This window comes from Pinus tabuliformis, chromosome 1_1 (assembly GCF_031772625.1).
Source record: "Pinus tabuliformis cultivar Carrire ecotype Pingquan chromosome 1_1, CPIR1, whole genome shotgun sequence".
NCBI lineage: Eukaryota > Viridiplantae > Streptophyta > Pinopsida > Pinales > Pinaceae > Pinus > Pinus tabuliformis.
The window spans coordinates 770,414,362-770,431,192 of NC_142297.1; positions in this window are offsets into that span (position 1 = coordinate 770,414,362).

Consider the following 16,831-nt stretch of genomic DNA (forward strand, 5'->3'; position numbering starts at 1 on the left):
GGCAACCCAGTGATGTCAAAAAAAAGGAGGAAAAGAATAAGATCCCTAGGTGAAACCTCCCTTGGAGGTGCCGAGGGCAGGAGATTAAGGTGAAAACCTCTCTGAGGCGCCCTAGTTGTTTAAAAAAAAAGAGAGAGAGAAAATAAATTTTTATTGCATTGTAGGTTTGCAGGAGGACTATAGGAAGAAAAAGAAGGTGCCAAGGGGACCCTGACATTCATACCAGCATCCATCTCATCTTCTCCACACCTTCCTCCATCATTTTTGGCATCTCTTTCACCCCACTGTACCTCGTCTTCCAAAACTGTGTTTTCTACTGGAGGCTCTGTTTTTTCTACAAGAGGCTCCTATAGGAATTACAGAGAGCCAAAAGTGTCTACCAGAGGCAGTTTGAGGGACAAGACAAGCTTCATGAGGAACCTATAATCCCTCTTACCATCTTCAAACCTCCTTTCCATCATTTCCAAGCCTACATCACACTCCAAGCATCATTATTATTTTTTTCCCCTTTGCAATCAAAAACAAAGAAAAACAGTTTTTTAGTTTTGAAAAAAAACAAGAATAAAAGGAGGAAAAGGCACCATTAACTTTATCTGAAGCTTACCAACTATCCCTCCATCATTCATATCCACCTCTGGCATCATTCTCAAGCTCCAAGCATAGGGAAATAGCTAAAGTTTCAATGGGAGAAGCAACTGCAAGAGCTCCTGTAGGAATTCCTGTAGTAGCTAATCCCATAGAAGTCCAGCACCAGCAGCAAGGGACAACACATATGAAGGTTGAAAAAGCACATGAAGCTCAGCTCCAGCAAAAGAAGAACTTGCAAGAACACACAACAACACATCAGCAAGCAGACACAACATGCATGAAGGAAAATGAAGGCATGCAGTAGGGAAAGCCACAACACCTCACAAGTCGATGGTAGCAAATACATTTGGATTACAGGTAAGTAGCTAAGTCACTCCTTTATCTGAATTTGTGTAATTAGGAACCATACGAAGGCAACAAGATGTTTGAAATCAAAAGATGGAAAGGTGGCCAGCTAACTTGGCACCTTCATCTAGTTGACTCCACTTAACTGAGATATCACCCACACATGTGCACAGTCAACTCAAGAAAAAGATGCGAAGGATAGGTAGTGGGAGGAAGAGTTAACTCCAATGTCATAATGAGGGATGATTACAAGGGGGGGGTCATGATGACCAAGCAGGTGGGGACCAATGGTCCTAATCTGGGCAACGTACACCTTGCCAGCTCAGCACTCATAACCGAAAATAGCCATAAAAGGTAATGAGCACTCCTCCCCGCATATTCTCACCACCTTTTCTTCAATTTCTCCTCATAACTCAGCCACAAAGTAGTCTTCTTATGCCCCCATAGCCTCATATCCACCATCCTCCATTGATTCCCTCCATATTTTTGCTCTCAGCATTATCTACATGAGCACCTACAAGAAATCTACAGGAGGGACAACGGGTTCTATAGGAGGGGCAGTGAGTAATTTTGAAGGGAGGAAACATGATTTTTGGCACGAATTTTAGTTTGAAGAGGTAGGTTTCATGAATTCCCTCTATTGAATATCAAAATGTGAAAGGGTTGGTCTCAAATTGAAAATGAAATGAGTCTTTAAGAGGGTAGAAATACATAAAAAATAAAATAAAATAAAAATAAATAAATAAATGTTTAAAAAAACACAGTCCCCTCTATTTTTCTATTTCACCCAAAATTATTTGTCTCCACCTCCATATCTAGTTTTTGCAAACAAGTACAGGAAATATGACAGGGGGGTTTATGAGAAAAGAGCCCACTAACTCCACTAGACTCCATGCACATCCTCAAGTGGTGGAAATATTTACAAGGGCAAACTAGATGAATTTTTTTAAGAAGTTTAGAGGGTTTGATGATGAAATTTTCCATGAATTTTCTCTCTCTCTAGTCCCTCACACAAGAACTCATGCTACTGTAACCATTAGATGCCTCTACATTGAAATAACCCCTGAATTCATTAATAGGGTCACTACCCTTCGTGTTGGGTTGCCTTGGAGTAAGGATGAGAAACCAATTGGCCAGGCTGCCAAGGGGAAATTTTTCCAAGATAATGAAACCCATGTTGAAGACAAAAATGGAATTAGGAGGGCTGGTGTACCATATCCCTAGGATGAGGTTAGCTATCAAGTGATCAAATACATTTCTTGTGAGGGGAGGCACAACATTGTTTATGGATATCATTTCAGAATCCTCCAAGAATTGAGATATGGCATGGATACCCCAGCACATCAAAAGCTCAGTATCCCTTAATTTCTCCTTCAGTCCCTCATTGACTCCAGTACCAAGGTACACGAAGGAAATTCACAACAGCTAGCTCACCATGGCCTAATCAAGATCCTAGTTGAAGAAGCCCTCCATACCCTTACAAACCCTATAGCCTGGGAATTTTTCATAAATATGATAGTTGAGGATGACATCAAGGCATTAACCTATGATGTTAGTCCTGCTGTCAATGAGGAGGGAGAACAGTAAGGAGGAGAAGATGAATCCAGTGGTGACATAGCAGAGCAAGAGAGGAAGGAGGAAAGAAAAGAAACAGAGCAGGAGGAGGAAAAAGAGACAAAAGAGGGAGAAAAGGAGGCAGAGAGGGCAAAGCATAGAGAAGAGTCCCCTGAAACTTTGGAAAGAGAAGCAGCAACTTCCCTCACTGCCCTTAGTACACCAGCCAAGCAGAAGCAGAAGAGGAAAAAAAAACCTCCATGTATTTCAGGGCAAGGAAGAGTACAAGAATTAAAACAGGCAAACCTCAACCCTCATCAAAGACTCCTATTAACATTGAAGATTCACCATCTGCCAAGGTGAAAGAATCTCCTTCCAAGACACTCCCATAACCTATGAAAGGAGGCCTACATTATCTTCTACATGGAAGGGAAATGCAATTGTATAGGACCCCAAACCAGACCTACAGGAGGCTAAAACAGTGCTACAGGAGACACTGTCCAAACTACAAGAGACACAAAAACTTGAGGAAGAGATAGGAGGACAGCCAGAGGTGCATAGAAAATTTTAGGGGCGAATGTTCACCCTTTGGCGACATTAAGGGGTTTTAAATTTTTAGTGGGCGAATATTTTGTATCATAGTACATTTTTACAAATCACCTCAAATAGCCCACCTTCTTTTAAGGGAGAGGGTAAAAAAGGTAAATTTAGCCCTTGAAATTAGGAGTTACAACCTTCCATTCACCCATTTTCATGAATAGGTTTTATTTAAGTGAATCGATTCGCCCATTTCCAAGAATAGGTTTTATTTAAGTGAATTCTATGGGCCAAAGGCCCAAATACCATATTTATAAAAAATTTATGGTAAATTAATAAAAATATAAATAAATGAGAGGTATGGTAAATAAATAAAACATTTTTTATATTTACTCCATAAGTCACCTTATATACATGCAAGGGTGTAAACAAATAAAAATATAAGTAAAGTGGAGGTATGGTAAATAAATAAAACGTCTTTTTATACTTACTCAAAAGGTATGGTAAATAAATAAAAATATAAATAAACTAGATGCATGGTAAATAAATAAAACCTCTTTTTATATTTAGTCCATAACCCTCGTTCTATTTATGAAGGTTCAAGAAAGAGGTTTTATTTAAGTGAATCCTATGGGCCAAATACCATATTTGTAAAAGAGGTATGGTAAATTATTAAAAATATAAATAAACCAGAGGTATGGTAAACAAATAAAACATTTTTTTATATCTACTCCATAAGTCACCTTATATTTACGAACACTCAAGAAATGCGTTATATTTAGGTGAAACCTATGGGCAAAATACTATGGGACAAATACCATGGACTAGATTGTTATTAATACCATGCAAAAAAACATTATTAACCCTAATATTAGTATTAATAAAAATAAAATTGCACATGGTATTGACCCATGGTATTCACCAAAATGGCACATGGTATTGACCCATGGTATTCACCTGGAATGTAGCCTATTTAAATGGGGGAATTAAACTAGCATAGATTCATCTTTACTCTGGATCTACTAACCCCCGAGAGGTATCAAATATTGTGATATGCAAACTAGCATAGAGTGAAAAAATATTTGATCGGATCAAGAGTAAAAATGGATGTTGTAATTTAATGTATGTTAAACATTTTAGCTTGGTTAAAATAAAAATAAAATAAGAATCAACTATTAATTTTATTAATTTTTATAAATTACTAATAGTAATTTTTAAGCTCCAGGTTTATGATAACCCATGGTATTGACCCATGGTAATACCATGGTATTCATGTGAGCATAGACTATTTAAAGGGGAAATTCTATCATCGTAGATCCATCTTAATTCTGGGTCTACCAAGTGCTCAGAGGGATAAATAGATTTCATCCCCCTAACAGTGGTAATGTGGAGTTAAGATGGATATAGGTTGGTTTTTATGATAATGAAGATATTAAATAGACATAGGAAATTATATTGTAAAACCATCTTAAGGTGAATGATTAAAGCATAGACATTGGACAAGTATATTTGTATACTTCTGTTTTAAACTGAAACAAATCCAGGGCTAAAAGGAATGGATTGATTACACTAATCATCCTTCTATAACTTTCCAACATATGCTGGAGTAAATAGATTGTAATTTGGGTAATTTTTCTAATTGCAAATAGGAACATACTTGTGTATTGGCAGGGTGGTTACGAGGTCCCTAGAAGTGATGAATTTGAATTTTTCTTGGTTTTATATATAATATTAGGTTTTTTCTCATGCTTGTTTTCAATGGCACGGGTGAATTTTATCCTACACCCACTAGGTTATCAATATGTAAGTTTGGTAATTTTGATTTCAAAAGATATTTTAAAGAAATGCAATGATTTCATTTGTGTATTCAATAAACACAAGATTTTATAATTGAGTAAAATATTCGCCATTCCTGGTGAGAGATTCGCCAAAAAATTATATATACATATCATATTATTGATAAAATCGCCTTCCATTTTTCCTATATACCATGGAGATTCACCCATTTATTATACATGTAAATTTAGGGGGGGTTCTTAAAATTTTCCCTGCAGAGGTGAAAGAGGAAGCACAAGAGCTACAAGAACCTGAAACCTAGCGTAATCTTGACTCCTATTATAGACTACTTGAGGGAGGCAATATAATCCCATAGAAATTTGCAATTCCATTGTTTTTCGAATTGGAAAAAGAGAGAGTGAAAACACATAGGTGGATGCAGATAGCGAAGTCCAAATGAGTTGAGATTATTGGCCACATGGAAAACAAACTCAGGGAAATGGGTAGGGAATTGAGTGCTCTCAAAGATAGAGAAGCCATTATAAGAAGCCACCTTGAGAATGAGAATGAATTACTAAGGAGGCAGCTGCAGAAGAAAGAGACTCATTTGGCATACATGGCCAGCTTATCCATAGAAGCATTACAATGCAGAACACCAGCCAAATCTTATGGCCTCTATCTGAAGGATCAATGGCTTCAATTCCAACTAAAAACTTTGGCACAAAAGGGCACAATGCCTTTCCAAGACTATAGGCAGTTCATGGATTTGTGTGACCAAAGCACCTCCGAGGAAAAAGAAAAGATGGCAGAGTTCTATCTACACAACATGGCCCTCACATACCTGAATATGTGGGACCCCAATGCCAAGCTAGGGGATCTGCAATTAATGGCCATGGAATCATGGATGAACCATGAAGAATTGAGAGTAGTAGAAATGAAAATATTATTAATAAAAGAGCAGAATGAACCATGATGGTAAGAGTTCGAACCATCAGATCTTATGGCACTCATCAGCACACACAACCTGCTCGCCAATGACCCTTAGATTGCCCCTAAATATCTAGCCAATCAGGAAAAAGCCTTGCACACTTTGAATATATGCTTAGGCTACTTGGGGATGACTGTGTGCATGCATGCATGAGAAGATGGAACACCATACCCCACAGCTTGCAGATCAGAGAATATCATTCCCCCATGAGGCTGAAGGAGGCATTGAAAAGAGTGCCAATGTACAAGCACTCCATGCAAAGGCTGAAGGTCAACTGGATTGGCCTCAAAATGAGTCCTCCACTCATATTAGGCATGTTGGAAGGCAGAAGAGAAGAAGAAGAGAAGGAGCAATGGAAGGACATAGACAAAAAGACAAGATTTTATGGAGAACATGAGCAGACCACATCAGAAGCCTAGAATTCTAGGGAGGCCACCAGGGCCATAAAAGACGAAGACATTGACTAGATTGCTCAGAGGATGAGCAACACCTTCAATAGGGGAGTGATGATGAGCCTCATAAAGGGGTAATTATATGGGCTCAATTTACCTCCTAAACTAGTCAAATCAACCATTCTCTTAGCTTATTGTATGATTTTCTGATTATATTTATGCTTATAGGGTGAGTTGAGTTAGTTATTATGCCATGTGGTCTAACATGTATTTAATGCGGATTATTGATGGATTTCAAGGTCAAAGTCAAGGATCTAGTGGTAAAAATGAAGTAATAACTCGAAGTAGATAGAGGAGAGGACTTATAGGAGGGAATCCCCCTAATTTATTCCTCCTCACTTCAAATTCTCCTTCATTCAGCTCGGAGTACAAGCAGCTAAATCATGCACTAGAAGGCAGCCGAGCAAGTGGAAGATGATTGATAGTTATCTTGAGTTTTGGAAGCCAAGCCTCCCTGATTTTAAGGAAGTTGCTGGTAGCTTCAGATGTATAAGTAGAGAGGCCTAGGGCGTCACTAGGGTCGACTTTTTTTTTCTTGTGTAAACTCTGCTCAAATTTCGAGCTTACTATTTTATGACAATTTTATGTAATCTTGCTATTTTTTGATAATGAAGAGGGAATCCTTTTTGAGATAGCACTGAGTTACCTCAGAGGGTTGAAGCTCTTGGATTAGGGCCCAATCCAAGCAGCCAAGCTTCTCTTTACCTGTATTCGTATGCTTTACTTCAATTTGTAGATTAGTTTGTTGTTAGATGTATTTCTCTTATAGTTAAGAATATGTTGCTTTTGATGATTTAGTAGCTTGCCTCCATTTGTGCTTTCTGTAGAAGTTTAAGTGGTGATCATAGAAGATTCAAAAGGCTAGCAACAGTGCCTTGGCCTCTCTTCCTCCTTCTGGGACCATGATTTGAGGCAAAGACTCTCTTGCTGCCCCAAAAACACAGATTTTCCTCATTCCTAGTACTTCTAGTGTTTGCAGCTCTCTAGCAGGTTGACAGTCCAGTTTTGCTTTCCTTTAGATCTTCTTTATCATGTTCACTTATGGATTTTCAATAGTCCTTTTGTAAGCTTTCCTTTCTTATAGAATTTCCCAGCATTTCCTTCTATACATCATATTTTAGGCCATTTTAATGCAAAACTCTACTTCTCCTAGGATGCACTCATTTCATTGGTTGCTTGATTTTCTTGGTTGAGTGTCAGTTTCTATGTAGCAGATCTCATCCAGCAGTAGGCCAGCTTACTAACAACCACACCCTCCATCTAATCCATGCCCTATAGGTCTCCCAAACCTCACCTCAATTATGCCCTAGTTTCCTTCATTTTCCATAGAAATTCTTCCTCTCCCCTTGAGAAAACCCAATCATATTTCTCTCTCCTGGTGATTCATGGTAGAACTTAGGCACCCTAACACCTCATTCCAACCTTAATCCACCTTTTCCACCCACTCTCACACCCTCAAAACAGCGAAAATTCCTCTCGGCCTCCTCCTGTAGGCCTCCTGTAGTTTTTCATGTAGGATTTCTTTTAAAGGCCGAGTGTGGGAAAAGCCTCCAGAAGGCCACCTAAGACCTCCTAGGACCCATCCACACCATCCTACATCCTCCCAAGCTCAAAAACCGCCCTCTAACACCACTTGTTCACTGCCACACTCACACACAATAAGTTAGATACATGTTAAATTCACATAAAAATACATAAAAATCAAAAAATATGTTTTTTGTTTATTTACTTCCATAAATAGCATGGTTAGATGTTGTTTACTTCATTGAGTAGGTAATGGCATTTCTTTTATGGTTTTCATAGTGTTTTTTGCAAAAGTAGAATTAGCTTGTTAATTAGGGTTTACTAGGTTTTACTTTACATTCCTGTCTTTCTCCTTTCTACAGTTAGAATAGCATCTATAGAGTAATATTTCTTCCCTTTCATCACACATAGAGCTTCTTCTGAAATCTATAGAAGTTGTCTTGAGCTCCTAGTGATCTCAAGCTGGATGACCAAGTGACAACCTTCAGTGAGAACTAATACTTGTGCATATAGCACCGACACTTCCAAGTTTGTTACGAACTACTGGGTTGATAAAATTAAAGTTGGTAGCCAAGGAGTTGCAGCATTCTTGCTGCAATACTGGCTCTCACCAGTAACTCAACCCACGAAGGCTCCATATCATTTTTCCAACCAAGACTCCAAGTCTAGTAACTTAGACAATTTATTTCAAGGCTTCTTAAGCATTTTTCCAGCGATGGCTCAGGTATCTATTAACTCAACACACATCCATAAGGAACATGAGCACCAATCAAGAAAAAAAAAACAAAAAAAAAAAAAATGTTAGAAAATTATATATTACGGAGCAATGGAACACATAAAATATTGCATAAATATAAACACATAAAACACATAAAACAAGAGAGACACAGATATATGTGGTTCACCCAGTTTGGGCTATGTCCACCCTGAATAGCCAGTTCTTCATTTCTATTATCCTGCAAGATGAAGAGCCACAACCTACAGAAAATCCATTGTATTATCCTCTATTTTCTCTCACAGTCTCACCTCTCTGTTTCTCGCTCAGAGAATACACATCTATTACACAGCCTCAAATACAATGCCTTCATACAAAGAGAGGGGTTGCCTTCTAGGGAAGAAAACCCTAAACTAAACATAAGTTCTACCATCACATCATCCACCTAATGAACAACCCAGATTGACTAGAAATTACTATACTTTTACAAGGCAATTTTACATCTGTTTTTAGCTTTGGGGGCGCTGCCCCGGAACCCCGCCGGGGGATCGCTGGCCCCCGGACCCCTGCGTGGAGAGGTGTACAAACTTCCTAGGGTATACATTTGGCTGAAACAAAGACCTATGAACAATCATGCTCCACATTCAACACAACAAACAAAAACAAAAACAAGTGGAAAAAGTCACAACACCATGGATATCCAAGAAATGGCAATGCTCAAACCACTATCACTCAAGGAAATCCTCCATGCCATTGAAAACACATAACCAAATAATGACATGCATATGTCATGCATGCAAAACCTACCAAGGAAATCATGCATGAAACTCGATACTTGCAATGAAATCCAACTACAGCTACCGATCCAACTATTTCCTTATGCTTTCCTACTTTCCTTTGCCTTCTTTCTCCAAATCTAGGTGAAAATTAGTGTGCTCCAAGAAATACTCTAAGTGCTCTAGAGTATTTGTGTGTGAGAGAGAGAGAGAGAGAGGGAGAGAGGGATAGCTAACTCTAAACTGAGAAGAGATGTGCACTTATCCTTAAAATCCCTTTTATCATTGAGGCCTCTATTTTCTTCATTTTCTTTTATTTTTCCTTCAATTTCCCTCTCATGCAAATCTGTGACCTTTCACCTTCCTTTTCTCCTATTTATTTTGTAAACATAATGTCAATTAATGCCACTTTTCATTTTCCAATTTACATATCCATTATTAAATTGAAACTGACACCCAATAGGATGTTTTGCCCACCATTCAACTTGGAATGAGTGTCCCGTGACCTTGGTCTTATTTTTAATCTACATGGAAAATAAACCAAGGGTTGTTACAACATCCAATATGAGGTTCACCTTTGGCAATATAAGTCATTGGAAAATGTATTCAGGGTGGAAAGAAAAGTTGAAAGAAAAATTATGGCAACAAGTAGGTTTACCACTCACAACTACAAATATGGAAGTGTTATCACTCCTAACATCCCACAACCTACAAGGTTGACACCACAACAAATAGAGAAAAAATATACCAAAAGGGCTTTGTTAGAGTTGTGATAGTAAATACACTAAAGGTCATAAGTGTGTTGAGAAGAAATTATTTTACATATATTGTGAAGAGGATGAAGAAAAGGAAAAATAAACATCAAAATAAGAAGATATATACCAGGAACCAACCCCAAGTGCTGAAAAAGAAAAAAATGAATCTGAACATATCTTATAAAGCATTAGAAGGAATTATCACTCCTAAAACTCTCAAGATAGAAGGATATACAAGAAGAGCAAGTTAATAGTGTTGATTGATTCAGGTAGTACTCATCATTTCATTCATTGTAAGAGATTTTAGGATTTGAATTTCTTTCCATGTCTAACACCATAGTGTCAAGTGATGGTTGCAAATGGAGGAACTATAAATTTCTTAGGGAAGTGCCATAATATCAATCTAACCATGGTGGAATAAGTATTGAATAGTCCAATGCTTTTCATTCCAATGGGTGGTGTAGATATTTTATTAGGAGTCCAATGGTTACAATCTCTGGGGACGATATCTTTTAATTTTAAAGAAATTTTCTTGAAATTTTTCTTGGAAGGAAAGGAAATTGAATTAAGGGGTATCACGGGGAAACCTAGGAATATAATCAACTATAATGGCATGGAAACACTTCTGAAGAAGGAATAAAAAGGGGTAATTTCACAATTATGTTCACTAGATGTTCAAACATATAAGTCATCAATTTCTCCAAATCTCCAAAGAGTCCTTGACAATCATTCCAAGGTATTTGAGAATCCTAAAGGTATCCCACCTATTCTTGATCATGATCATGCTATTCACTTTATTCCAGGAAGTGTCTCTCCAAACATTAGACCTTACAGATATGCTAATTCCCATAAGAGTAATATTGAATGTATGGTTGCAAAAATACTAGAGATATGTATAATTAAAGCTAGCCAAAGTTATTTCTCTTCTCTAGAAAAATTGGTGCACAAGAAGAATGGATCATGGCATATGTTTCTGGATTATAGAGAGATCAAAAATATCACTTTTAAAGATAAGTTTCCCATTCCTACTATTGATTAATTGTTGGATGACCTACATGGAGCAATTTACTTCACAAAGTTAGATTTTTGTTCAAGATATCATCAACTTAGAATGAAGATAGAAGACATTATGAAAAAAACATTTAGAACTCATAAAAGTCATTATGATTTTTTGGTCATGCCTTTTGGCCTTATTAATTCACCTTCCACATTTCAATTTTATATGAACTCCACTTTCAAACCCTTCCTTAGAAAATGTTTGTTAGTATTTTTTGATGATATATTAATCTATTGCAATTCTTTGAAAGATCATGTTCAACATGCTGACAGGGTGCTCAAATTATTGGAGAAGAAACACTTGTATGAAAATCCCTCCAAATGTTTCTTTATGGTACACGATGTGAAATATTTAGACCTATCATATTGTATCCCATGAAGGTGTTAAGGAAAACCCCAACAAAATTAAAGCAATCAAGGAATGGAAAATCAACCTTAAGGCATCTTCGAGTATTTCTCAGGTTGACAGGGTATTATCACAAGGTCATTAAGAATTATGGGAAGATAGCATCACCTCTAACAACATTACTTGCATTATTTTTGACACTAGAAGAAACTAAGGCCTTTGAACATCTTAAAGAGGCAATGTGTCGAGCTCCAATATTAGCTACACCATACTTCAAAAAACGTTTATTGTGGAATATGATGCATCAAGAAATGCCATTTGTGCTATTTTAATGAAAGAAGGAAGACCCATTTCTTTTGAAGCCGTCCAATGAAGGGAAAGTATTTATAAAAAAACTATTTATGAGAAGCAAATGTTGGAAATACTACATGCACTTAAGAAATGGCACCCTTACCTAATGGGGAGACAGTTCAAGGTAAAAATAGATCATGATAGTCTTCAATACTTATTGGAACAAAGATTATCTTCAGAAGAGCAACAAAAATGGGTCACATAGATGTTGAGTTATGAATTTGAAATCATCTACAAAAAAGGGAAGAAAAATGTTGTTGCAAATGCACTCTCAAGAAGGTATGAGGATGTGGAAGAATTTCTATATGTCATTTCTATTATCCAACCTCAACGGATAACTGAAGAAAGGGATGAATGGAATAATGATTAAAAAATATGAAAACTCATTCAAAATTTGTAGCAAGATTCTAGTGTATCTGATTCATTTATTTAAAAAAATGAATCATTATGGTACAAAGATCACTTATATCTATGTAAGAACTCCCAATTTAAACAAAAGGTTCTTTTAGAATTTCACATTCCTCATATGGGAGGGAACTTAAATTTTTAAAAAATTTCCACAAGGTCAAGAAGGATTTTTTTTGGGATGACCTAAATTTGATATTCAGAAGTTTGTGGTGGAATGTTTGGTTTGCCAACAAAATAATGTTGTGACAATTAAGACCTTGGGTCTTTTACAACCATTATCCATTCCAAGTCAGCATTGGGAATATGTCTAAATGGATTTTATCACATTTTTACTTGTCTATAGGAAATAGTGTCATCATGGCGGTAATTGATAAACTTGTCAAGTATGCACATTTTTGTGCACTATCTCATCCTTTCAAATCTAGTACAGTCACTACTAAATTAATGGAAATAGTTCAAACTCTACATGGAAACCCAAAGATTATTGTATGTGATAGAGATCCAATTTTCACTAGAAAATTGTCAACATGATTTTTTCTTGTCTTGGTACTAAATTAGCTCATATCTCATCTTATCATCATCATTCTGATGGGAAATCTGATATTTTGAACAAATGTTTGGAAGGATATATTCATTGCTTTGCATCTAATAAAAAAATATAATGGATCAAGTGGTTACCCCTAGAAGATTGATGGTATAACACTTCCTTCCATACCACAACAAAAATGACCCTATTTATGGCACTTTATGGATATCTTCCATTGTCCATCACATCATCTTTAAGGAACAATTGTAAGAGTCAAGTAGTGGAAGATCACATTAAGAATCAACAACAAGTTCTCCAACTCTTAAAGGATAACATGACTCTGGCACATAATTAACAATCAAGTGAAACAATAGGCATATCAACATTGCAATAAAAGATGTTTTGATGTGGGTAATTGGCTATTTTTATTAGTACAACCATACAATAAAATGTCCCTCAAACAAGCTAAGAAGGATAATAAATTATCACCCAAGTATTACGTCCCTTACAAGGTATTGTAAAATATTGGTACTATGGCATACGAATTGGAGTTTCTGGCATCTTCACGAGTACACCTAGTTTTCCATGTTTCATGCCTAAAGAAGGTTATAGGTTACAAGGTTCCAATTCAAACTATATTTCTAGAACTCAATGAGGAAGGAAAAATCACATTGGAGCCTGAAGAAATCACACAAATAAGAATATAGCAACTACTTAAAAGATAAATTTTAGAGTATTTGATTAAGTGAAAGAACTTACATGTTGAAGATTCCACATGGGAGGATGAGTATTTTATTCAAAATCATCCATAACTACTCAAGCATTCAAGACAACACTTTTTTTTTAAGGATAAAGGCATGTTAGGTTCCTTTAATACTAGTGTAACCCCCATATTGTTATTTTCGTGCCCCATATAATCCCATAATTGTTATTGTTGTGCCCTTACATTATTATTTTTATGTAGACCCTAATTATATTTTGACCCCTAAGAATCTTATATATGCCAAGGAGGTATTTTCATTTGAATCATTCAGGAATTGTTCATTTATGTGATGTAAAGGGAGGCTTCCCCATTAAAGTGGTTTATTATCTATTTGTTGATCTATCTTTGTTTATGTTCCTGTGCTATTTTTAATCTAGATATGCAACAAATCCTCAATCAACCAAGAATGAAATAATTTCAATTGTGGGAATACACACTTCACTTGATATAGTACCATGAAAATAGGTTTGGAAAGCATCCAAATTTTCACTAGTACCTATACAATTTCATGATGCAAAATTACAGCGAGGAAACAACCTCCATTTTTATAAAGAAAAACATTGTGGACAACTTCCTAACATTTTCCCATGATTTAAACATCTGATTAGAACAATTACAAAATTATAAATTAGCAGCTCAACTTATGTTGTTTGATTTTCCCTCTAGAAAACAATATATTTCTGGAACAAAGCTAAGAATGAGCTAACATACATGATATTTCAACTCAACTGCCCAACATTATTCTTCACATTAAGTGTTGCTGATATAAAATGGCCTGATCTTTATACAATCATGCAAGGCACTCATCCTCCTGATATTACATAATTAAAAAAATGGATAAATGAAAACATTAACTCCAACCCCCACTTAACATCTCTATAAATGTACCATAGATTCACAATATTTCATGGAGTCATCTTAGAAAAATGCATGAAAATACCTGCAATCAAAAGACTACTAGTTTAGGCATGCACTTTGTTACAATATTATCATATTTATATATACATCGAAATTCAACCAATTCAATAGTTTCTAACAGAAATATTCCTTTGCAGGTATGAATGGAAGCACAAAGGATTTGTATATATCCAATGAAAGAAATTACATGCTAAAGATTCCACATGGGAGGATGAGTATTTTATTCAAAAGCATCCATAACTAGTCAAGCGTTCAAGACAACACCTTTTTTTTTAAGATAAAGGCATGTTAGGTTCCTTTAATACTAGTGTAACCCCCATATTGTTATTTTTGTGCCCCATATAATCCCATAATTGTTATTTTTGTGCCCTTACATTATTATTTTTATGTAGACCCTAATTATATTTTGACCCCTAAGAATCTTATATACGCCAAGGAGGTATTTTCATTTGAATCATTCAGGAATTGTTCATTTATGTGATGTAAAGGGAGGTTTCCCCATTAAAGTGGCTTATTATCTATTTGTTGATCTATCTTTGTTTATGTTCCTGTGCTATTTTTGATCTAGATACATAACAAATCCTCAATCAACCAAGAATGAAATAATTTCAATTGTGGGAATACACACTTCACTTGATATAGTACCATGACAATAGGTTTGGCGAGCATCCAAATTTTCAATACTACCTATACAATTTCATGATGCAAAATTATAGCGAGGAAACAACCTCCATTTTTATAAAGAAAAACATTGTGGACAACTTCCTAACGTTTTCCCATGATTTAAACATCTGATTAGAACAATTCCAAAATTATAAATTAGCAGGTCAACTTATGTGGTTTGATTTTTCCCTCTACGGAACAATATATTTCTAGAACAAAGCTAAGAATGAGCTAACATACATGATATTTCAACTCAACTGCCCAACATTATTCTTCACATTAAGTGTTGCTGATATAAAATGGCCTTATCTTTATACAATCATGCAAGGCACTCATCCTCATGATATTACAAAATTAAAAAAATGGATAAATGAAAGCATTATCTCCAACCCCCACTTAACATCTCTATAAATGTACCATAGATTCACAATATTTCATGGATTCATCTTAGAAAAATGCGTGAAAATACCTTCAATCAAAAGACTACTAGTTCAGGTATGCACTTTGTTACAATATTATCATATTTATATATACATCGAACTTCAGCCAATTCAATAGTTTCTAACAAAAATATTCCTTTGCAGGTATGAATGGAAGCACAGAGGATTTGTATATATCCATGGTTTTTTCTGGTTAAAATTTTTTACCTAATATGGAGAATCTAAATTGGGTTGATGTAGATGTAGTTGATAATGCTAAGCATTTCTTTGACACATACATATCAACTTGGAACCCCTGCCTTTCCCCCCATTCAAACCAACCCATCCTTAACTCCAATTTAGAAGACCAGGTTGTCTATAATCAATGTCGGATATCTTCAAAGTTGATTCCAAGGATTATGAAGAACTTTTCAATTGAATTGAATGACACATAAAATACACTAAAAGAAATTTCTTGAAAAATAAAGGCTCAACATCATAGTGACATTATAAATCACCTTGGGAATTACATCTAACCTCATCCTTATTCATTGACTCCAATGACTAAAATACATATACCCCCACTCACAATAATGATCGACTAAATAGCCATAACCCTACTGTACTCTCTATTTGGCATGCAAATGTAGATTTTCAACATGTACTCTTTCACTCCATGCCATTCAAAAACATATTGCAAATTATGCATCCAAATTAGAAAGAAAGTTTGAAATCTTCCACCACATGCTACATAAAATTGTGCTCTCTTAAATTAATGCTAACCCTTTGACCACCATAATTTGAAAATTCCTTGTTGCAACCCTAATTGATCGTGACATCAGAGCACAAGAAACATATCATATGCTATCAAAACTGTCACTCACAATTTCTAGTTGATATTTTTTCCCTTAAAAGTTAGCCAAAAGAAAATTATATGCACCTTCCACAAAACCACACCACCCCCTCTCAATCATCACAATTCATAAATTCATACATGGCATGCCCATCTCCCCTCCACTCCACTTCACTTATTGAGCTAGCAAGATCTTGGCCATATGATCCTCGTAAAAAAAAAAGAAACAAATGGAAATGTAAACTTGAAAAGGCCATTGTTTGTGTGATACCACACTACTCCACAATACCATCCATAGATCCACCCTCTTACATTAAATTTTGTAGAGATGGACTTATGTTATACAAACCATTTCATAATCATTTCTTTGGATATAGGAAATTCAACTAAATATTTCATTACAAACTGGCAATGTTTTTTCCCTTCTTACATACCTTGTCATGTTCATTCCACATAATCTAAGCTTCCTCCTATTGCAAATGCAAAATAACCTACTCATGAAGCTTAGCCTCCATAAT